The following is a 24,578-nucleotide window of genomic DNA, read 5'->3' as shown; positions in this document are numbered from 1 at the left end:
GGTTTAGCGCCACCTGCAGCCCAGGGCGTGATCCTGGGGACCCTGGATCAAGTCCCACGTCGGGCTCTCTGCATGGAGCCTGCTTCTCCCTCTGCCTGGGTCTCTGCTACTCTCTCTCTGCATCTCTATGAATGAATAAATAAATAAAATCTTTAAGAAAAAAAATTAAAAATAGAACTGCCATTTGACTGAGCAATCTCACTTTTGGGTATATATATCTAAAGGAAATTAAATTTGTATCTGAAAGGCATGTCTGCACTCCTGTGTTTACTGCAGCATTATTCCCGATAGTCAAAAAATGGAACAGCAGTAATGTCCATCAGCAGATGAATGGATGAAGAGACTGGTATGTATCGACACTGGAACATTACTCAGCCTTCAAAAAGGAGATCTTGCCATTCAGGACAACATGGGTGAAACTGGAGGACATCATGCGAAGTGAAATAAGCCAGACACAGAAAGACAAATGCTGCGTGATTCACTTATATGTGGAATCAAAAATACTCAAACTCTCAGAGGCAGAAAGTGGAATGCTGGTTGCCAGGGAGTGGGTGGAGGGGGAAATGGGAAGATTTGGTCAAGGAGCACAAAGTTTTAGTTCTGCAAGATGAATAAATTCTGGAGTTTTAAAAAAGATTTTATTTATTTATTCATGAGAGACACAGAGAGAGGCAGAGACACAGGCAGAGGGAGAAGCAGGCTCCCTGAGGGGAGCCCGATGTGAGACTCGATCCCAGGACCCTGGGGGTCATACGCTGAGCCAAAGGCAGATGCTCAACCACTGAGCCCCCCAGGTGCCGCAAATTCTGGAGTTCTAATGCACAGCAATATGAATACAGTTAACAACAGTGTTGTACACTTGAATTTTCTTACCACACACACACACACACACAAACACACAGAAATAAAATATATGATGCAATGTATATGTTCATTAGCTTGATGGTGGTGATTATTTCACAATGGGTATGTATATCATACATCAAGTTCTGTACCTTAAGGAAAATAAGTCTTAAAAAATATTAGACATTCTTTTTAAAAATATATTTTAAGTAAACTCTTTGCCTAATGTGGGGCTTGAACTCACAACCCCGAGACCAAGAGTTACATGCTCCACTGACTGAACCAGGCAGGCGCCCTTATTAGACATTCTTTTAAACTGCATAGAAATGAAGATGCAACATATTAAAACTTGTAGAATACAGAAAATCACTGCTTAGATGAAAATATTTTTAGCTTTAAAATACTTATATGCTAAAAAATGGACAAGAAATTTGATTATTTGGCAGAAAAGCAAAACTAAAGGACCACTAAACCAACAAATGGTTATCAATCTTACTTATAGTCAGGGAATTGTGAATGAATATGTCACTTATTTTAGATCAGAAAAAAAAATGTGGGGGGGGGGATGACACCTGGTGGCTCAGGGGTTGAGCGTCTGCCTTCGGCTCAGGGTGTGATCCCCGGGTCCTGGGATCGAGTCCCACATCGGGCTCCCCACATGGAGCCTGCTTCTCCCTCTGCCTCTGTCTCTGCCTCTCTCTCTGTGTGTCTCTCATGAATAAATAAATAAATAAATAAATAAATAAATAAATAAATAAATAAATAAATAAGAAAAAAATGCGGGCAATCTTAAGTATTGGTCAGGATGTTGGGATTTGGTGGCTTTATTTGCACAATAGTTTTGGGGTAGAGTTTACCAAAATTGCTCCAGCTGAAATCTACTTGTGGGTACACGCCCTGTATAGACACTTTCACAAGTCCACCGGGAAGCCAAGATAAAATGTTTGTTTCAGAAAAACATGTTTATTTCAATACAGTAATGGTGAAAATGGAAAACTATTGAATTTGGGGATTATTAATTTTAAACACCTGACAAATTATATAACGTGTGGTATATTCACAAACGGAATATGACGCTACAGCTGAATAAATGAGTTTGAACTACATCTGTCAGAATAGATAGTCCCAACACAGAATGTTCAAAAACACACAAATTAGTAATTATAGAGAACGCAGATGTAACGTTCAGAAGCACAGAGCCACTGGAAAAGAGACAATGAAGATATAAAAACCTGGATGGGGGGTTTCAGAACAGTCCCCCCCACTTACGGGAAGGAAAGCAGATGAAGAGACACTAGAAAGACCACACAGGAGCGGGGGTCTCGATTGTTTCATCTCTTTTCATTGTAGTCTTCACCTAAAGACACGGGGCAAAATGTCAGGCACCTGGACGTTTATTTATAAGCTTTTCTATACGTGTGAATATTTCATAATAAAACAAATGGACACAAAACAAAACCAAACCTTTAGCGGGCATGTGAATCACTGGTTGGAACCTTGTTAAAATGCAGATTCTGATGCAGGGGCCTGAAATTCTGCATTTCCAACAAGCTCACAGGTTATAAGGATGCCCTTGGTATACAGCACATGCTTGGAGTTAAAAGATTCTCAAGTGATGGTTCTCCATCTAGGCTTCCTGCCAAGGAAATTTTATTTAGCAAAAGTTAGTAACTCTTAGTCGTTCAGTATTCTCTTTTAATTCCTGTGTCGAATCCTGGAATGGGAAGACATTTCTAGGTGATGCTAATGGGTAGCCAAGGTTGAAAAGCACTGGTCTAGCGTAAAGTGAAGGATTCAAAGCATCTAAACCCGGGGAACTGCCTGTAAATGGCATTCCCACACGAAAAACTAATCGTTGTGATCTTTAAAACTGTTGAAACATAGAATTATTAATCGGAACATATTTGATTAAGCGCCCAATGCGTGATGCACATTAAATACTGCTTAAGGAATGCAGAGAAGAGCTCTATCAGCTTGGGATAAAGAATGGAGGACCCGGATGAAGATGGGACAAGACTCTGCCCACCCAGAGTCCGAGGGGTGCTGTGAGCATAGGTGACCAAGGGAGTGGGCAGCTGAGCTGAGGTTAGCTCTTCCAATCCTCTGGAACTGTGCTTTTTCTGGAATTGAAACGCCCCCGAACCTTCTTGTGTATACTGCTGGCCCGATGAGTTTGGTTTGCAACTCAAGCAATCCACATGTTTGTGTGTTTTCCCACCTACTATAATCTCATGGCTGAGGTTGAATTCTGACCCTCTGAACTGTATTCCCAGGACCTGCCTGATTCCCATTTGAAAAAGTTAGGGTTTGTGGCCACTTTCGTATTTGAAACTGTTAGAGATAGCTCTAGGCAGGTAGTGGCACAGGAGCCTGATGGGGTGCTTCTCCTTTGCCTGGAATACCTTCCCCCCTACTCTTCCTGCCTTCCCTCACGTACCCTCCTTCCCATCCTAGGATTGTCAGGCTAGCCTTTGGCACAGGATCACAGTACTTTCGAAAGAACTCAGATTCCCTGGGGGAAGTCAGACATGCCAACAGCCATGGGAACAAGCTTCGGAAGGAAATCCTTCCCTGGAGTGAAGCCTGCAGATGACGACAGTCGTGGTTGACACCGTGACTGCAGCCTCGTGAGTCTGAGGCAGAACCACCCGGCTAGGGGGCTCCTGGACTCCTGACCATGGAAACTAGGAGATGATGTTTGTTTTCTCAAACTGTTAGGTTTGGGGCAATGCCTGTATTGACCACCAGAACGGAAAGGAATGTTCAGTGTTGGGGTTAACCCGTAGATCAGTGGGCCCAATGGAAATGATATGTGTGTGTGTGTGTGTGCATGTGTGTTTAAAATATATCCCACATCCTTGGAAGTGAAAAACGAGTTTTTGGAAAACAAAAACAAAAACAAAAACACGACCCACCAGGTTCTTTGTTGTTATGGAAGCCATTTGATAACCCTTAAGCACCTCCCCCCACACACATACACACAGTCACACACACACACACACACACACACACACACACACACAGAGTCACACGCCCAAGAGAGTAGAGGACAGTAGCTCAGAAGATAAGAGGAAGACTGGTTGAACAACTCAGGTCCATGGGAGCTGCCCTGCAAACAAGAAGTACCATAAGTTAGGGCTGTTTGGTTTTAAAGGACAGAAACCCAACTCAAGCTAATTAGCAACATATGTAACTTACTGGCTCACATATATGGGAAGGGTAGGGGTAGGATGGCTTCAGGACTCTTGTTTACATGCGCTCATCTGATGCCACCTCTTCTCTGTCCCCTGTATCACCTCCAGCTCTCTTTTATGCTTTATCTTCTCCTGGGGCAAATGGCTTTCTTTGGCCACCAGCAGCTAACTTCTCATCCCAAGTTAACCTCCTTTACGGGGAAGAGCACATCTCCTCTGACATCTATTAATCCAACCTTAGGAACACTGTGATGGATCAGCCTGGGTCACAACCCCTTGTGGGAAGTAGGGCTGGGGTTGGGGGGTCAGGGAACATGCTGTGACTGACAGGCCTGCCTGGACCACAGAGAGAGAGGGTGGTTGCCCAAGGGATCCAAGAGGAGGAGGAAGAGAGGGCTGGGCAAACAAAAATATAACCACCACACCGCCCTACCACCTGGAGGCTTGACAAACAAGCCATTCTAGACGTGCAGTTGCTATTCTTAAGGTGCTCTGGAGAGATGCAACTGGAGGCTTAGCCAGGAATGGGATTTTCTTCTAGAAATTTCCAGAAATGGAAGTCCCTGGAGGCCATGGCAGGCTCTCAGGTCATTTCTACTTAAGAGCTTTTCGACTTGTGAGTGTGAGAAGTTAACTCTCCTCCATTCAGCAGGAGAGAAGAATTAGGTCAATTTGCCCTTATATTTTGAAGAAAGCTCATTTGAATTTTCAAAACACAGGGAGACTGAGGATGTAGGAATGTGTGGAGGTGGTAGACATCTGCTGATTTTTTTTTTTTTCTTAAGCAAGTTTGAGTTGGGATTCCAGCTTATGCAACCAAAAGATCCTAATAAAGTTGGTTTTTTAAAGATCCAGATTTTTTTTATCAGCGATATGATAAATGAGATATAAGTGACTTTGTATTAGAGATTAAAATGTTTTGTGCTGGAAGGTGAATTCAAGGGCAAATATATGCAAAAAATGTGCCAACTGAATCTTCTATATTCAGAATCATAGTGTGTTAGAACTGATGAGGTTTTAGGGATCCTATTTAACTGGTTTTTCTTTTAAATGAAAACAAGCATCTTCTCATATGTTTAATTGCTGTATTTCTCCTGTGGATTGCCTTTCAAAATTCTGCTGTCTCAAACTGAGAGGCTCTTAACTCTAGGAACCAAACTGAGGGGTGCTGGAGGGGAGGTTGGTGGTGGGGTGGGGTAATTGAGTGATGGGCATGAAGGAGGGCACCTGTTGTGAGGAGCACTGGGTGTTATATACAAGTGATGAATCACTAAATTCTATTTCTGAAACTAATATTACACTAAATGTTAAATTTAAACAAAATCTTGAAATAAAATAAAATTCTGCTGTCTTTTCTATTGAAGAATGAATATGTTAGCAATTTGTTTTTATATGAAAAATATAAACATCTGTTATATACAGTACACACCTTTTTTCCTCATGTTGTTATCCTTTTTATGTATGTATATATATACAAATAAGTTTTAGATTTTATGTATTTAAACTGACTCATATCTCTTTTTATAGATTATATCTTTTGCAATTGTAATTAGTATAACTTCCCAATCCCAAAATACAGTCAATATCCACTTATATTTTCTCAAATAAACTGAATACTAAAAAAAAAATGTGAAGAAAAAGGGAGTTTCTGAAATCAAATCCTCCAAACCAAATTAGTTCTGATTTTCTCATTTTATTCAAGTGCATCTGAGCAATGAAAAATGAAAAGTAATAAAAAATAAATGCTAAGAGATATTTTGATAAAACCAATCTCAGAATGCCTGAAATATAATGAAGTAAATTTCTCTCTTTGGCTCATTTTAAGTATAATTGTAAGTTTTTTTAAAAATTTTATTTATTTATTCATGAGACACACAGAGGGAGAGAGAGGGAAGCAGAGACACAGGCAGAGGGAGAAGCAGGCTCCATGCAGGGAGCCCGACGTGGGACTTGCTCCCAGGTCTCCAGGATCATGCCCTGGGCTGAAGGCGGCGCTAAACCACTGAGCCACCCAGGCTGCCCTATAAGTTATAAACATAATCTTAAAACTTACAAAGATATCCACAAATACATTTATGTTGAAAATTGGACTTGTGATGTATGAACACGCACACTTCCTGGTTTGATTAGACCAGCTCTGTGGTACCTGGATGGCTCAGTCAGTTGGGTGTCTGCCTTCAGTTCAGGTCATGATCTCAGAGCCCCATGGTGGATTCCCTGCTCAGTGGGGCGTCTGCTTCTCCCACTCCCTCTGCCTCTCCCCCTGCTTGTGCTCTCTCTCTCTCTTTCTCAAATAAATAAAAAATAAATAAATAAATAAAATCTTTTAAAATATATGGATAGACCAGCTCTAAAGGACTTGTTTGGGACAACTGAGGAAAGTTGAATATTATTTGAAAATGAAACATTATTAAGGAATAACTGTTAGTTTTGTAAAGTGTGATCATTAAGTTGTGAATTTTAGGAAATATTTTGATTTTTCAGGGATGGCTACTGAAGTATTTAGGGGTAAAATGTCATGATGTCCATAATGTGTTTTAAAATACTCTAAATTTACAAACTAAATATGCCAAAATGGTTACTGTTATTTTTTAAAGGTGATCGTGAAGTGTTTATGATGCTAGCCTCTCTACTTGTCTATATATTTTTTGTAACAAATGTGAAAAAAATAAAAATATTCACTTACATTTTCTCATTTTATGATTGATTTTATCTAAGTTTAAAAATTGATCTGTAATTCAATTATATGTAAGTTTAATTTATGAAGTAGGCCTCTAACTTTATTTTGTCTCAAATGGTTAGCCAAATATCCCTGTTCATTTATTAAGTAACCCATCTTTTCTGTGTTCATTTGAAATGCCACTTAAGTTAATATTGCCTTTGCATCATATGAGGTCACAAAACTGCTCACAAAACAGAGATTAATTTATTTATTAACAGAGTATAATGTTTTATGTAATTAGTATTTGATTTTATAGCTCAACTTCCAGAATGGAAAAAAAAAAAAAAAAGGGGAAACAGATTCCAACACTTTGAACAGTGTTTGTTGACATTTTGAAATTACAGAGCTTGAAAAAAATTCTGACGTTGCTTTATTTTGGAGTAGAAGCTAGCTGCACTTGAGAACTGTGTTCTCTCTGCATTCTTCCTCTGCCATTTGCAGATTCTCTAGAGGACTTAACATCTGGTACTGAGAAAGCCTGAGGAAAGAACTTTGCTATCAGGAAATTTTTCTTGGAATGTTAGGATTGAAAAAAGTGGGGACTGTGCATTAAAGATTTCAAGAGGGATACTTAAGATTTTATACTCTATCTGCACAGCCCCTATTTGGGTTGAATTATGTACCTTCCACCAAAGGAAAAAAAAAAGAGAGAGAGAGAGAGATGTTCAAGTCCTAACCCCTGATATTTCAGGATGTGATCTTATTTGGAAACAGGGTCATTAAAGATTAATTAGTAATTAAAGTTAACTTGATGGGATGAGCACTGGGTGTTATTCTATATGTTGACAAGTTGAACACCAATTAAAAAAAGGTAATTAAATTTAAAAGTTATACCACACAAATAAACGGGAAGACAGTCCATGCTCATGGATTGGAAGAATCAGTTTTGTTACGATGTCTATACTACCCAAAGCCATCTGTACATTGCATGCAATCCCTATCAAAATTTCCCTGGCATGTTTCACAGAGAGAGAACAAACAGTCCCAACATTTGTCTGGAACCACAAAAGGCCCCCAGTAGCCATGGCAATCTTGGGAAAGAAGGAAAGCTGGAGAAATCACACTTCTTGATTTCAAACTGTATCTCCAAGCTCTAGTCACCAGAACAGCGTGGTGTTGGCATAAAACCAGACACAGAGACCGATGGAACAGAATAGAGAGCCTGGAAACAAAGCCACGCTCATATGGTCAATTAATTCACAACCAAGTAGCCAAGGACAAACGATGGGGAGCCGACAGTCTCTTCAACAAACGGTGTTGGGAAAAGTGGGCAGCCACACGCAGAAGGGTGAAACTGAGCCTGTGTCTTACACCACCCACGAGGTACACTCAGACTGGATTAAAGATTCGAGCCTGAGGCCTGAAACCGGGAAACTCCGAGAGGAAAACATGGGTGGTGACACCAACTGTGGGACCCAGGAAATCTAACAAAAATCCCCTACCCCTGGACAAGCAGAGCAGGACTAACTCCATTTTGTGCTACACCCATCTCATGTAAACCCCCCCCCAACACACGACCTGCCTATTGTTCAAGGCACTCCCTCACCCTAGTTTAGCTATTAAGCACACCCTTATCAGAAACCAGCACACATAGGAATGCGGGACCTCTGACCTTTAACCGCCAAGGAATGAAAACCCCTCTTTTGCCGCCAAACCTGCGTGCCAATTCTAACCAGAATAATAGGCTGGTTCAAATGGTCACTATAGGGTGAATGGTAATTCAATCGGCCACCTGCGTGTGGACCAACATGACTGTGCAACTCTCTGCGTATGTCACGATCTCCTTGGCCACTGGCCCCTATAACAGAGGGTCCAAGTCCCTGCCCTGCTGCGTCGGGTATACTTGGACCCAAGCTCGAGCTTGTAAATAAACCCTCATGTACTTGCATCGGTGTCGGCTCCTCGGTGCTTTCTCGGATTCCCAATCTTGGGCACAACACAACCTTAATCTTGGAAACGACTTTTTGAATCTGACACCAAAAGCCAAGGCAACAGAAGCAAGAGATGGGGGGATCCCTGGGTGGCGCAGCGGTTTGGCACCTGCCTTTGACCCAGGGCGCGATCCTGGAGACCCGGGATCGAATCCCACGTCGGGCTCCCGGTGCATGGAGCCTGCTCCTCCCTCTGCCTGTGTCTCTGTCTCTGTCTCTCTCTCTGTGTGACTATCATAAATAAATAAATTAAATTAAAAAAAAAAGAAGAAGATGAGAAGGCAACCTACCAAATGGGAGAAAAATATTTGCAGGCCGTGCGTCCGATAAAGGGGGGAGGGTCATTTATAAAATATATAAAGACCCCATACAACTCGATGGCAAAAAAAAAAAAAAAAGAGAGAGAGAGAAATAAATAAATAAAAGAAACAGAAAAAAAGCAAACAAGCGATCAAATTTAAAAATAGGCAGAGGAGGGCAGCCCCGGTAGCTCGGTGGTTAGCGCCGTCTTCCGCCCAGGGCGAGACCCCGGGGCCCGGAATCGAGTCCCGCGTCGGGCTCCCTGCTCTGCCTGTGTCTCTCATGAATAAAAATAATAATTATAAAAAGAACAGGCGGATCTGCGCAAATGTTTCTTCCTAAGCAGCCGCACAGCCGGCGAGCCGCACCGCAAGGCGCTCAGGGGGCTCCCGGAGCAGCGGCTGCGCGGGGGCGGGGCCCCTCGGCGAGGAGGCGCACGGGGCCTCCCGCCCCGACGGCCAGGGCGACCACGTGATCCGCTCGGCCGTCCTCGGGGCGCGGCGCGGGCTCCGCGGGCGGCCGGTGAGGGGGGGCGGCGCGGAGGAGGCCCCGGGGGTCGCCGCGCGGGCCGCACGCACGTGGAGCGCTGGGGAGCGGACGCCGCGGCCGGAGCGGAAGCAGGTGAGCGGCGACCCGAGCCGGGCCGGGGCAGGGGCAGGGGCAGGGGCAGGGCGGCCGTGGGCGCGTCACTGCTCCGTAAGGCGGCCCGTGAGGCGGCCCGTGAGGCGCTGAGGCGGCGGCCCCGGAGGTCAGCCGCCCCTCCCCCAGCGAACGCCTCCCGCGACGCCGCCACCGCCACCGCCACCGCCAGGCCGACGTCGCGTCCACCCTCAGGACCCACACACGCGTCTGTGGCTCTCCCGCCCTCCGCGGCCGCGCGCCCACCTCGGCCTCCGGAGGGCAGCGCCGGCTGCCCAGGAGACGTCCCGCGGGGAGCCCTCGGCGGCTACGCTCGCGTCCGGGACGGCCACTTCCGGTGTGCGCACGTCGGGCCGCGCCGTGACCCCACCCCGCCCAGGGCCTTAGGCTCCCGTGAGCACCCGGGGCGGCCCCCGGGGCGGGTCTCCTCGCCGCCCTCTGCGGAGGCCGCCCTGGCCTGCTGCCTTCCTGAGGCCTCCGCGCCCATCCGCTGGGGGCCTCGAAGGCCGGCACACACCCTCCATCACGCTGCTCGTCTCGCTGACCCGGCCCGGTCCATGCTGACCCCGCACACACCCCCTAGAAGCCCTCCTGGATTTCCACTTCCTGACTCCCTCTGCCCACGCCCAATCCAGCAGCAAGGCTTGTCTTCCCTCCCAACTGCACTTTTTTTTTTTTTAAGATTTTATTTATTTATTCGTGATAGACATAGAGAGAGAGAGAGAGAGGGGGAGAGGCAGAGACCCAGGCAGAGGGAGAAGCAGGCCCCACGCAGGGAGCCCGACGTGGGACTCGATCCCGGGACTCCAGGATCGCGCCCTGGGCCCAAGGCAGGCGCTAAACCAACGAGCCACCGGGGCTGCCCAGAACTTTTCTTCTTAAAAAGTCGGTTCCCCTGTCCTCCCACCCCCCAGGCAACCACTGATCTGCTTTCTATCCTTGTAGTTTTGCTTTTTCTAGAATTTGCCTTTCAAGAATTTACAAACATGGGATCACGTGTCATCTTTTGTGTCTGGCTTCTTTCTCCTAGCATTGTATGTTTTAAAAAAATTTTAGGGACACCTGAGTGGCCCAGCGGTTGAGCGTCTGCCTTGGCCAAGGGCGTGATCCTGGAGACCTGGGATCGAGTCCCACGTCCGGCTCCCTGCACGGAGTCTGCTTCTCTCTCTGCCTCTCTGTGTGTCTCTCATGAATAAATAAATAAAATCTTTGAAAAAACAATTTTATTCCAATTTCAGTGAGTTAACATACAACGGAATATGAGCGTCAGGTGTAGGGCCTAGTAAAACTCTGCACATCCTTACACCGCCGTGCTCATCACAGCAGACCAACCCCCACCCCCTCCCTCTGGTGACCATCAGTTTGCTCTCCTAGGCGAGTCTGCGTCTTGCTTTGCCTCTCTCTTTTGCCCCCTAGGTTCATTTGCTTTGTTTCTTAAAGTCCACGTATGAGTGAAATCATGTGGTATCTGTCTCTCTCTGGCTGGCTTATCTCCCTTGGCATACTCCTTTCCAGCTGCGTCCACGTCACTACCAATGGCAAGGTTTCACAGCTATTTACTACTATTTGATAAATACCCCACAGAGATGGTTAATCCTGAATGTCCCAAGCTGCTCTCCTTACTTCCCCTACGCATCAGCTACTGCTCTTGCTCAGGGCACTCCCCCCTGGTTTCCGATGTGCAGAGCACTGAAGGCCTTACGCGGCACTCTCATTTCCATTCAAGGAAGCCGACTGTTGTTGTTTTTTTAAAATATTTTTTATTTATTTATTCATAGAGACAGAGAGACAGAGAAAGAGAGAGAGAGGCAGAGACACAGGCAGAGGGAGAAGCAGGCTCCACGCAGGGAGCCCGACACAGGACTCGATCCCCGGTCTCCAGGATCACACCCTGGACTGAAGGCGGTGCCCAACCGCTGAGCCACCGGGGCTGCCCAAGGAAGCAGACTGTTGACCAGGTTTGCTGCCTGCTGTTTTGGACTCTGTCCTGAGTCCCTCTCCTCCCTCTTCTCACTGTCACCATCATCACGATAGCTAATATTTCCTATGCGTCTCCCTCCCAGACAAGACACTGGGTGGACCATTTCACTTGATCTCTGCACCCACCGTATAAGCAAGCTGGTGCTGCCCTGTCTCACAAGCGGCCCAGTTCTAACTGCTGTTGCACAAGCCCCTTCTCTTCCTCAAACATCATCTGTCCCCCTTCCTCTGAAGTACTCAGGGAGCCCCGTGCGGCTGCTTCTTGGACCCTCCTCCAGCTGCCCATCTCACGCTGGCCTCTGTTTTCACAGAATGTCCGTCATCCTGCGTACCGGTACCCCCAAAGTCAGGACAAAATTGTTCTTTGGCTGTCAAATATATCAAAATCATTAAAAGTTAATGGCAGGAAGGAATTATCACAATCTAGACTGTCTCCTGTGTACTCTTTACGCATGCCTTTTTTCTGCCTCTTTATGTTTTACTATTAGAAAATCTGTATCCTTATGCCCCTCAACAACAGCATTTGAAATTACTGAATAATATACCATCAAGTGAACGGACACATTTTCTGTGTGATTGCATTAAAGGAGATAGAGTCCATAAAGGAAATTGAGTTATCTGACACATAACAGGCAATAAAAAGATTATCACATAGGATATCACTTGATTGACATCATATTGAAGGCTTCAGATGGAAGGAAGTCTGTTCTTTTTATTTTCACAAATTACTTAGTGCAGTACTGTGCTCATATGAAATGCTCAGTCATTTTGGGGGAAAGTTCTTTTCTTCCCCTAATTATGAAGTAAGGTATGCTGACTGCAAAAAAAAATCCAGAAAATGATGAGGAACATATTGAAGATCATCTGAGTCCGCAGAAATAAGCACTGTAGACAGCATCAGTACCTTTTCCTTGAACCCAGATTTTCCATGTTCTGCATGCACCCAGGCACACACACGAAGCTGAACACAAGACAAATGTCAGACGCTCAACACTGTCCCCCCAACATTTTATGAAATCTTGTGCAACAGCTCCCTCCATGGTGGAGAATGTCTTTAGCTCTGTCTGAAAGCAGGTCAGTGTTCAATAGAGTCAGGCTCTCCAATGTGATTAACTCGGTAAATATTCTCAGTGTGAGAGCCCGAGGGAGAACCAGGTACACTCAGTCTCTCACCTGACTACCCACCATGAGTGACACCCCCAGACGGTTGCTATTAATAACTGAGCTTTTTATTTCATTTATTTCTCTTCATAGAGACCAGGAAAAAAGTCACAGATAAGAACCACATTCATTTCCTAATACTTGACAATAACTAGTTAGAGATGCCTAACATGTTCTCATATTTTTGTCTTACTCCTGTCTTACGATTTCCCAAAATAGATATATTATTGGAAGAAAGAGTTCACGGGCAAATGTCACACTTTCCTTGATTCAGCTAATTATATTTCTGCTTTTGGTTAGGATAAGATTAATTTTCCTATTCTGCTAATAAACCATGTGAGAGTAAAACGCTTTTAGTATTTTTATGCTATGAAGTGCCTGTGACATTTTAAAGAATTGGGAAGCTATTTCAGATAGGCCATCATGTGCATAAAGATGAATTTATTCATGTGAAATGTTCAATAACTAGAAAAGGCTGATTTAAATAAAACCATCTCACAGTCATTTTTTTCGTTACAGACATAGATTTCTTGTAAGAAATGAAGCACCCGGGTACATGCAGAGAGGCTAACAACAGTAAACAAATATTGATTGCGCCTAGCCAAGTAAGCAGCATCTTTGGTTTTGCAGATGGTGTTGACTTGTCATTAACTGTATTTAAATGCTTACGACGAAACCTTGAAATTGGAAAAACAGTTTTGTTCCTGAATGTAATGCATGTTTTTTAACTCCTTTGACCTAAATTCCCTGCTTGATAATCACCATTTTCAGGGAAGAAGGAGCCATAATACGTGATCGATCTATATTGAAATATTTTTTTAATCTGAAAAGTTCATACCCATCTGACTTCTAGCAAACCTGGAAAAAAATGGGGAGAGAAAACTGGAGACATTAAAATCTCTAATATGGAGGGGTGCCTGGGGGCTCAGTTGTTTACGTGGCTGACTCTTGATTTCAGCTCAGGTCATTATCTCGGGTCCGGAGGTCAGGCTCTCAGCTGGGCCTGGGGCCTACCTAAGGTTCTCTTTGCCCCCCCCAGCTGCTCTGCTCACACCTGCTCTCTGTCTCTAATTTTTAAAATGTTTTTAAACATTTTTTTTTTTTTTTGAGAGGGAGAGTGTGCCAGGGGAGGAGAAGAGGCAGAGCGAGAGAAAGAATCTCAAACAGGCCCCTGTGGAGTGTGGGGCCCCGTGCGGGGCTCAATCACAGGACCCTGAGGTCATCAACTGAGTCGATTACCAAGAGTCAGATGCTTAACCCACTGAGCCATCCAGGCACCTTCTGAATCGATGTTAATGCATCTAGAATATTGTTACTTTTTTTTTTTAAGTTTTTATTTATTTATTCATGAGAGACAGAGAGAGAGAGAGAGGCAGAGACACAGGCAGAGGGAGAAGCAGGCTCCATGCAGGGAGCCCGACATGGGACTGGATCCCGGGGTTCCAGGATCACATCCTGGCCTGAGGGCGGCGCTAAACTGCTGAGCCACCCGGGCTCTCCCCTGCTGTTACATTTTTAAAGGACTTTTTTTCATATTACCATGTTCTTTTAATTTTGTTTTCTAATTTCCCACAACAGAGCTAATTACTCTGGGGATTATTTCACCTTTATCTTCCCATTTAGACAATAAGCCTCATGAGAGGAGGGACTGACTTTATTCCCAGCATTTATTACATAGTCTGCACTAAATAAATATAGACTTGTATCTACTTTCCTCCTATACTGCTGTTTGGAGTCAGGAGTTTCCCAAATTTACTGCTCTCTCATTTTATTTACTCAAAAATTTATTTCAAATGCATAGGCACGCCCCTTCATCTCATTTTTTTTTTTCTCTTCATCTCATTATTCTAGGGTTTGCTGAGCAGAATGTGCGTCTTCTTGCACTCGCTCTTTCAGAGCTGTCTAGACTGACAACACACCCTGAGATCTTGACTTTCCTCATCGGGGAGTCCAGTGTCCAGGCCGCCCACAAAGCCATTTCCTAGCGCCCTGGGCAAAGGCTGGTGCCCATGATGTCCTTCCCAGGATCCCTGGGGATATGATGAAATAAAGACACTGATGATAATCCCTTGGCGATGATAATCCCCTGGCATAGTAGCTCAAGCCGCTCTCACCCCTTAGGTAACACTCTATCGCTGGAATGGAGGATGGCGGTATTGCACCTTCATAAAGCTTGGTGGGATGTTGGCTGGAGTTCTTCCAAACATCCAGCATATAATCTGTTCTCTTTCACCTCTCCCTCAGAGTGTTCTTCCATAAAAGACCCCTGTTAAGTGCAGAAGGAAAGCTATTCTGAGCACGAAAATTATTGTCCTTCAGTTGTGTCAGGGTGGAAACCCTCCGTGAGCTCCTGCTGTGGGCACCTACCTGGTGCTCAGTGCTAGTAACTCCCTGAAGCTCGTGCTCTAAGCACCGGTGCTCATTACTTCATGCAAACCCCAGCAAATAACCAAAGATCCCCAAATTTTAGGACTTCCCATGTCCCTTTCTCTCCAACCTTCCCTTCTTCCCAATGTTGTCAGCCTGGTAGCCTTCATGGTCTAGCCCAGAATCCACAATATACCATACTCCATGGCAATGTATAAAGCACAGATAGTTACAAACATTATCTAATTTTTCACTTTAGCTTGGTGAAAATTCACAGGTACTCGGAATTTTATAGGTATGACTCTCAGTTTCAGTTTGCCGAATTCATCCTGACTTCGACATTTAATTTAGCCCTATTTCTTCCAGCTCCTTTGAGATAAAAGGCATCGGACCCCAAGTCCTCCAGTCGGTTCCATGATTAAATGATTCTAGAGCTGGCTTCCTTACTGCAGGCTGAGCAGCTCCCTTGTTCTGGTTGGAGGTATTTTCTGTCTTGGACATTCGACATCTTGAAAGCAAGGTACGTCTTCCATGTCTGTCCTCATCTTCTGGCTGACACATTTCCCATATTTTCAAGTCATGGTGTCTCTAAAACAATTCATGTTTCTTTTATTATTAAACTCCCTTTCCCAGAGTTCTCCTCTGTAGCCTATAATCTTCCTTCCTGATATCTTTAAATCCTCAAGGTTCCTGGGTGGCTCAGTCAGTGAGGCATCTGCCTTCGGCTCAGGTCATGACCTCAGGATCCTGGGAGTCTGCTTTTCTCTCTGCTTCTGCTCCTCTGTCTGCTCATGCTCTCTCTCTCTCTCTCTCTCTCCCTCTCTCAAATAAATAAAATCTTTAAAAAAATTCAGTAGCATTAAGTACATTCTGATGTTGTACAATCATCATTACTCTCTCTTTCAGAGCCTTTCCATCATCTCCCATTAAAACCATATATCCTTCTTATATATAAACAATATATGTATTATATATAATTATATATAAACAATAGCTCCCCATCCAGCCCTCCCTATAGCCCCTGGTAAACTTTATTCTTCTCCTTTCCATCTCTAGGAATTTGCCTATTCTAGGTGCATTATATGTGGAGTCATACAATACTTGGCCTTTGTGTCTGGTATATCTCATAGTGTTTTCAAGGTTCGTCCATGTTGTAGCATATTTCTGATTTTCATTCCCATCTAAGGCTAAATAATATTCCATTTTTTGTACACATTTATCCATTCATCTGTTGATGAATATTTGGTTTGTTTCTACCTTTTGGCTATTATGAGTATTGCTGCTATACATTGGTGTACAAGTTTCCATTTGAGTCCTTGCTTTTCAGTTCTAGGGCTTATCCCTAGAAATGTAATCGATGGATCATATGGTATCTCTATGTTTAACTTTTTGAGAACCCCAAACTTCCACAGTGACTAACATTTTACATTCCCATCAGCAGTGCACAAGGGTTCCACTTTCTCCATGTCCTCGTCAACACTATTTATTTCCTAGGTTTTTTTGTTTTGTTTTGTTTTAATGATAGCCATCCTAATGGGTGTGGAATATTAGAATTTGTTTGTATCAAACTTTTAAAAAGCATACACTTTAAAATGTCAAATACTGAGGCACCTGGGTGGCTCAGTGGTTGAGCGTCTGCCTTCAGCTCAGGGTGTGACCCCAGGGTCCTGGGATCGAGTCCCACGTCGGGCTCCCTTCAGGGAGCCTGCTTCTCCCTCTGCCTGTGTCTCTGCCTCTCTCTCTCTGTGTCTCTCATGAATAAATAAATAAAACCTTTAGAAAAAAAAGTCAAATATTTTCTTATGGTTTACTAAGGAAACATCAGTCTTTTTAAAAATTAAATTAAAATAAATTAATTGTATTTATTTGAAAGGGAGAGGAAGCTAGTGAGAGAGGGCACAAGCAGGGGTAGAAGGAGAAGCAGACTCCCCACAGAGCAGGGAGCCCGGTGTGGGACTTGATCCCAGGACCCTGGGATCATGACCTGAGCCAAGGCAGACGCTTCACCGACTGAACCACCCAGGCATCCTGAAAAACATGTCTTAAATACCTCTCTTTTCCCTCACAACAATCATTTTTATTTCATTTACTGGGCATGTGGGCATCTATTTCCACACCTTTAAAGAACGTGCATTGACTGATATTTCTGGATCTGTAGTTTTGGGGATCACCCTCTGACCTCCCACTATGAGACGACTGCTCCTACCACACCTTCACTTTTTTACCTCCTCATGATATGGTCACAGCAAATTTCCTTTCGATTATATCAATCAATATGTTGACATGAACATGACTATGGAAAACCACTCACACCTGAGCCATGTAGAAAACTGTGGTTGATTTTTCTTTCTGGAACAGCTTTTTACTTGCTCTGCAGCAAACTGTCTTGCTTTATCATTGGTTTAATTTTCCAGGTACTTATCACAATTTAAACCCCAATTTTTCTTTTTACCAGTTCTCTAAATCTTAAGATGTATTGATTTCATCTTGCAGATGAAATATCTTTTGGATTCTTCTGACAGCTCCTGTGTTGGTCATCATGCCCGGTCCATAGCTGCTGTCCTGGGACGTTGCCTTCAGCCTCCTCCTGGACTGACTTTCTTTGCTCCCCTGGCCTTCCATTTCCTGGGTCTCATCTCTTGTTTTGGTGAGGTGCTCATAGTCGCTGTACAGAGATCAGGCTGGGCAGTTCAGTTACAGAACCTCTGATGTCACTGCTGTTTTTCCCTCCTGGGCTCGTCAGATAAGACTGCAAGAGTCCAGTACTCTGAAGAGTAGAGTGGCAGCTTCTAGCTCCCGGAGCTGGGGAGAACAGGGTGGGTGAGCAGAGACGGCTCCTCGTGCACACGGGCTCACTGTTTCCATAAGGTTGCACCAAGTTCGACTCTGTCAGGGGTCCCACAGCCAGAAACCCATATTACTCCCTCCTGAGAATGTATCTCCAATGAAAGGGGAGCAGTGATGCAGCTTCTCAGAGGTCAAAAGGGATCTGGCCGTCTGATTCTTCAACAAATTTTCAACGGATCATCATTTCCAGTCTCTCTTCTTCACCTCATTTCCAGGAGAATCTGAGGCTGCCAATTCCTGGGACTTTGAGGATTTTCAGCATCAAACAAGTCACCCCTTGGCTTTGCTGCTTCCAGCAAAGGGATTTGGTTGAGGGAGACCTGCTAAGTCTTTTACAACCCATCCACCATCTCTCAAGTTTCCAGTCTGGTTCCAGTTGCTTCTCCTCCCCACTTCCCCTCTTTGAGGCCTTTTAAAAGTTCAGTCATTGTTTTTGGGTCAGGTCATGATCGCAGGGTTGTGAAATGGAGCCCTGTGTCCAGCCTGGGTATGGAGCCTGCTTAAGATTCACTCTCTCTCCTTCTCCCCCCGCCCACCTAAAAAAAATAAAAATTTTAAAAATTCAGTCATTTTAATTGGGTTTGGGAGGCACCAAAATTTGATTTCTGTTTTTAACTTACCTTCTGTACTAGGGAACTTTGTCAATTTTTTTTAAGGTTTTATTTATTTATTGAGAGAGAAAACGAGTATGGGGAGGGGCAGAGGGAGAGGGAGAAGCAGACTCCCCGCTGAGCAGGGAGCCTGACGTGGGGCTCGAACCTAACCCCAGGACCCTGAGATCATGACCTGAGCCGAAGGCAGACACTTTACCAACTGAGCCGCCAGGCACCCCCTCCATCAAATTTCCTACAAGCATAACTAGGACAGTTGATAGCAGTAGTCCTGTGAATCTGAGGGCAAGGATGAGAGCCTGCAGCTGCTCACTCGGCAGCTGGCTCCTCCCCGGGCTTGTCCTGAACCAAGGCAGGACACAGGTCAAAGGGAATGCATGAACCCCTGCACGGTGACCGGCACCTGTGAGTATCGGAGAAAGAGCCACTTCAAAGACTGTGAAACTGAAGGCACCACTGATGTACTGAGCGGTGCAGAAGACAGGAACGCAGCTATTATGCTCCAACTGAAACCCAAACATGAGAGTCAGGGCCTCATGGGCAGCTTTTAAAGAGACCCTCGTCACTGGTGACCACAGGGATGACGGAACTAAAGGGCAGACATGAGCCTTAGTTAAGAGTGGCAGGACTTGGAGGAGGTGAATTCTCAGCCCGGCAGTATCAGGGCCCTCGTAGCCATGAGAGACTGGGTGACTTGGAGCACAGACACCTGCTAGACACTTGATGGCCTGACTCACCTGGGTTCCCCTAAACGCTCTGGACCTCCGGAAGAGAGAACTTCTCTTGCTTGTAAACTATACAGAAGCTTCAAATGAGCCGGGTTATCTTACAAAACAATGTTGACCCCACTCAGAATTTGCCTCCACTTCTCTCCTGACCACCAGCCAGTTCTAGGATCAAATTTTAGTATGATTCAAGTGGGGAAGTACAGGGTTGGCCAAGGGAAGAGAGGAATACATGGCAAAGGAGCTGCAGGAGCCCAGAGAATGAGTCTGGAGTGGATCCCACCGGGCCTGGATCAAGTGGGTGGAGTGTGAGTGAACATGCTGGCAAGGGCCCTGGAGCGACTCTTAGGAGGCTGGCTTTCCTCCTCCGTCTGTGACATTCAGAACCCTGTTTACTAATTGAAGGTTTCCATGAGTGTTTATTGGCCATCAGATAGGTACGAGGCAGCAGATGCTCCAGGAGACAGACGGTGCTCCAGGAGACAGATGCGATCCTTGGCCCCGCAGCACCTCACAGGGGCGGTCGGCAGACCAGTAAGCACAAAAGTAGAGCTGTTCGGGGTGCAAACGCCTTGGAAGGAAACAGCCAGGCGCTGCAACAGGGCCTAGGGAAGGGAGCACCTCGTTCAGCCACCGTGCCATGGAGGGCCCCTCTCCAGAGGTGATACTAAGCTGATAACCGACGGATAAGGAGCCCGCCATGGGAGCAGCTTGAGTAAGAGCTTTCCAGGCTGGAGGGAAAGGAAACAAAGATCCTGAGGTGAGAAGGAGATCGGGTGTCTTCCAGAAGCTGATAAAAAGTCACAGCAACATCCATGCTCCCTTGCTGTTGTTTTGCTGCTTGGGCTTTAAAACTCTACTTAATATTTGGAGCTTTGCACTTCTAGGCAAAAGTGCCTCTGATGTACAGGATAGGCACCTACGTGGTGGTTTTGGCTATGGACTCACACATTGTTATTTGGGGATGTAAACAATAACAGTTTCCATTTTTTTAATCCCACTACATCCCAAGTTACTTTACAAATAATCCTTATCTCATTGAACTGTCCCAGCAATCCTGCAAGACAGCGAACATTACCCCATTTTACAGATGACAAAACCAGGGTTTAGAGAAGCAAAGAAGCGGCCACAGCATTTCTTCCATTCCCTGCTCCCAAAACCTACCCCAGAGACTCGGGAGTGAGTTTCCAAATGTAAAACTCTAAGGGCTTTTTGTTATCTTTAATGTCAAGCTTTGGCCCGAAATGTAGTATATTATTACGTTAGGATAGAAAACAAAGGGAAAAGAGCCTCTCCTCGACAGGTACAGTGAACACCAGTGTTCTGTTTTTCTAGCCTACATCCCGCAATTCTCTTCGGAAGCCAACAGGACACGGTATGTCAACACAGCAGCCCAGGTTTGATTTGGAGGGCAGAGCTAAAACAAGACCCAGCATGCTTTAAGTTCAATTCAGCCAATGAAAGGACCAGGAACTAATCTGCAATAACAACAAAAACACAGTAAGATTATAGCTGAAGAAACTCCTCAGTTGTTTATATTCTGAAGGGAGCTCCCGGACACTTCCTGGGGACGTCTGGAGAGCACCAGAATTTACAATTTAAACTCCTTATTTCCAGGGCCAGTCCAAAGGCTACAAATATAGTAATTAAAATTCAGGCATGTATAAACATACAAACAAGCAAACTTTGTATTGTTTCCAGCCCTTCAATTTCTTAATTACAGAGTAGGAAGTCAACGTTACCAGCTCGGAATCCCTGGGATAATCACAAGGGACAAAACGAAGGCAGATTTTCTTGGCCCGGAAATATACTTGTCAAGTTAGTGCAGGATCAGACTCAAGGGCTGTTGCCTACACGCACTGAGCACGAGTGATGACAGGGTGCGTGTGGTCACATACTCGAGGTGGCGGAGGAGACAGGAGGTGGGGGGGCTGTTTCAGCACAGAAGTGAGAAGAAGAAATGGCAAGAGGCATAGTGTCTAGTCAAAATGAGAAAGCCATTCTGAGCTTCTGGTGACTGTCACTCCACCCAGAGATGAAGCTGAGGAATGGAGTGACTGGCAGGGCCAACTGGACAAAGAGGTGGGACCCTGGCTGAGCGGAGCCCAGGAGGCAGCTGTTGTCAGCTGGACCGGGCACTGCCCTTGGGTAATTTTAGGAGAAAAAGAAAAAGAAGAGAAAGCATGCCCCAGGCCTTATCCCAGACCAGATGGACCAGACCCTCTGGGAGGTATTAGCATATTTGAAAAGCTCCTTAGGAGAAGCCCTGTGTGGCTCACACTAAGCATCACTAGCTTAAAGGGACTCAGGGCTGTGAAGCAGAGTGGGGGGATGCCGGGAAGGTAGGAAGGCACCACGTGGCCTACGGGACAGAGTGAACGGGGCGAGGCAGCAGGCTCCACCCGGGTTCCCTGGGGACGTGTATGGTTTGGAAGATAGGACTCAACCATCACTTAAAGGACTGTGGCTCCTTCTACATGGTCCACGTGTGACCAGCTGAGATAACCGAGTTTCACACCCAGCTGGCCCCCCCCTATCTGCGTGGTATTGCCGCCCTAGTTCCCAGGGTTGTTTTGACAAGGAAAACAGAAAAGTTCCAAACGGACTCACTTTCTCTGCTGTTTGTCACCCGTAAATTGTTTCCGTTTGAGCTCAGGTCTGAGGACTCATAAGGTCGCTAGGTGTTGATGGTGACCTGGTCCCTCACGGCCTGATACGGGAGTGTTTACACTGCAGAGTCCACCTATGTGCGGTTGATGAAAAAACATTACGGGGACTCCGTCACTGCTACTAGCGCCTCTGAAAAGACATTCTAAGTGTATGGAAGTTTCTTCTTCAGGTCTTGAGTTGATGCAAGTTTCAAACAAGTCCAGACAAAGGGGAGACTAAGAAGCTGAGATTTTAAGGATCCCAGGACAGCTTTTTTTTTTTTCTTTTTCCAATATAAATGTCTCTATTGGTCCCTATAGGCCCCACGTTAATCATTTAATGGACCTCAGTACAAGTACAAATGGTACCCGAGATAAATAGCAGCACTTACTCAATTTATCATGTTAACTAGTCAGCTTGCAGAACCCCAGGAAAATTGGAAAGAATCAGTAAGTTCTGATAAATAAAAAGAGAGAGCTTAGGGGGCACCAGGATTGCTCAGCTGGTTGGACATCTGACTCCTGATTTTGGCTCAGGTCATGATCTCAATTGGGCTTGCCCTGGGTGTGGAACCTCTTTAGGATTCTCAAGCACATTCTATTTACTAACTAATCAAATAGCTTTGAGAATGTATCTCATGATAAGACTCTCAGAAAGAGAAGACAATATTCCCATAGATCTGCAGAAGAGCACATATCATCCCAGACTGTAAAGCCAGTTCTGTTAAAGTAGAGAATTCAGGCCATTCACTAAATTTTTGCCATTATTCCCTAATCAAATATGAAAATGTGTAAAAACTATGGAATTGTATTCTAATCTTCTTTGGTTTAACAGAAAAATCTTCTAATCTTTTTTTTTTTTTTTTTTTTTTTGAGAGAGAGAGAACATGAGTCGAGGGGCAAGAGGGATAGAAGGAGAAGGAGAGAATCTTAAGCAGGCTCCATGCCCAAAGCAGAGTCTGATGTGGGGCTTGATCTCACCACCCTGCGATCATGGCCTGAGCTGAAAGCAGGGGTTGGATGCCCAACCCATTAACCCACCCAGGTGGCCAACAGAAAGGTCTTTTAAAGACACCTGGACTTCTGAGGACATATGTATACCCTGTGAAAAGAGAGACTCATCATTGCTAGAATTCTGTAATTCTGATTAGTTAACTTATGTAATAATTTCTTGCTTGAGGAATAATGTTTAGATTGATCTCTCTTTTCTGAGAAGTATAAACACTTGCCAGATTTCTTCGCTAACCATGAAGAGATTCATATCCTTCTCCCTTCATATATAAAAATGTAATAAACCGGAGCATCTGGGTGGCTCAGTTGGTTAAGTGCCTGCCTTCGCCTCAGGTCATGGTCCCACGGTCCTGAGATCGAGCCCCGCCATCAGGCTCCCTGCTCAGCTTTCCCTCTGCCACTCCTCCTGATTGTGCTCTCTTGCTCTCTTTCTCTCTCTCTATGTCAAGTAAATAAATCAAATTTTAAAAAATAGGCAACTAACCTATTTTTCGTTGCATTCCCCATTCAAACCAAGAGTTTGAGAGTCTTTGTCTCATTTAAATTCACACTGCTAAGTGGTCTGATAGAAGTTAAATTAAGAGACATCACTGTCAAGAAGTAACAGTCCCTTTTAAGCTTCACACAGGAGATGACATTTAAGATGCTGTAATAGAACGGTCAGATTTCTGCAAGCAAAGAAGAGAGGAAGGGGTTGGGAAGGGAGCATTTCTGGTAGAAGCAGTGGTAATGCCTTGAAAACATAAGTGCCATGTGTTGAAGGAATACCATCTGTTTCAGCATGGTGAGGAGTGGGAGCTGGTTACTGGGTGAAGCTGGAAGAGTGGAATGGGTCAGATCAAAAGCTGAATGAAGCATTCTAGGACTTTAAAAAAATATAAATCAGTGGTGTGCAGTGAAATACTTGTGAGTAAGGGGTCGTGTGATTTGCTGTTCACTGAGAAATGTAAATAGCAGGAAGATGGAAGACATATTGAAGAGAGGAAGACCCGGGTACAGGGGTCCCATTCAGGACGGCACCTGAATAGTCTCCGCAAAGGGTGACAAGGTCTGTGGCAATGGAAAGATAAGGAGAGCAGGAATTCAAAAGACATTCCAGAAGTGTAATCCTCTGGGAATGAGAATGAAGATGAGAGAAAGGTTGGATAAACCTACAGGTTACTAAGGGAGGGGTTGTAGCATCCTTCTCTTTTGAAATTTATACTCATGATATATGCACCTGTGTCTACAGGATGTCTCAGAGGTGAGAGAAACACATAACCACTGGGGTGAATTGCATAACGATTGGAGGTTTTCCCTAATTCTATTATCTGTGATTAAAAACCTAAGATCTGCAATGCAGTCTACTCCCAGGAAGTCATCGACAACAACTGAAATCTACTCTTATCTCTTGTCTATGAAGCCACCGCAGCATTTCTACTCTGGAGGACTCTAATCCTCTCACCCTGGAATGCCCATCTTCCTCCAGAGTGACTTCCAACTTTGCTCATATCTCAGACTATTTCTATGTGAATAATTCAACCACTTCTTTACACCTGCAGAATGAGTTTTTACCAAGACTGAATGAATGAACATTATAAGATACTTCTATAAATCCCT

At 44.8% G+C, this 24,578-nt stretch overlaps 2 long non-coding RNA genes across 4 annotated transcripts; one reads left to right on the top strand and one right to left on the bottom strand.

The window, feature by feature from the left end:
* Positions 1-1,786: 1,786 nt before the first annotated feature.
* LOC140619793 (uncharacterized) lies at positions 1,787-9,976 on the bottom strand. The gene is made up of 3 exons (XR_012019578.1): positions 9,876-9,976; positions 2,308-2,479; positions 1,787-2,200 (listed from the first exon to the last, which is right to left on the bottom strand). It is a non-coding gene; the product is annotated as an uncharacterized lncRNA (long non-coding RNA).
* On the top strand, positions 9,483-23,453 carry LOC140619792 (uncharacterized). 3 transcript variants are annotated; one of them, XR_012019576.1, is made up of 4 exons: positions 9,483-9,611; positions 13,290-13,375; positions 15,504-15,657; positions 17,631-23,453. It is a non-coding gene; the product is annotated as an uncharacterized lncRNA (long non-coding RNA). The 3 variants fall into 3 exon arrangements; XR_012019575.1 differs by lacking the exon at positions 9,483-9,611 and adding an exon at positions 11,402-11,587; XR_012019577.1 differs by lacking the exon at positions 9,483-9,611 and adding an exon at positions 11,403-11,587 and having other exon boundaries at positions 17,660-23,453.
* Positions 23,454-24,578: the final 1,125 nt, after the last annotated feature.

The sequence above is a fragment of the Canis lupus genome, chromosome 27, assembly GCF_048164855.1.
Source record: "Canis lupus baileyi chromosome 27, mCanLup2.hap1, whole genome shotgun sequence".
Classification (NCBI taxonomy): Eukaryota; Metazoa; Chordata; class Mammalia; order Carnivora; family Canidae; genus Canis; species Canis lupus.
Note: the sequence above shows the minus strand (reverse complement) of the source record. Positions and strands in the feature narration are given on the sequence as shown.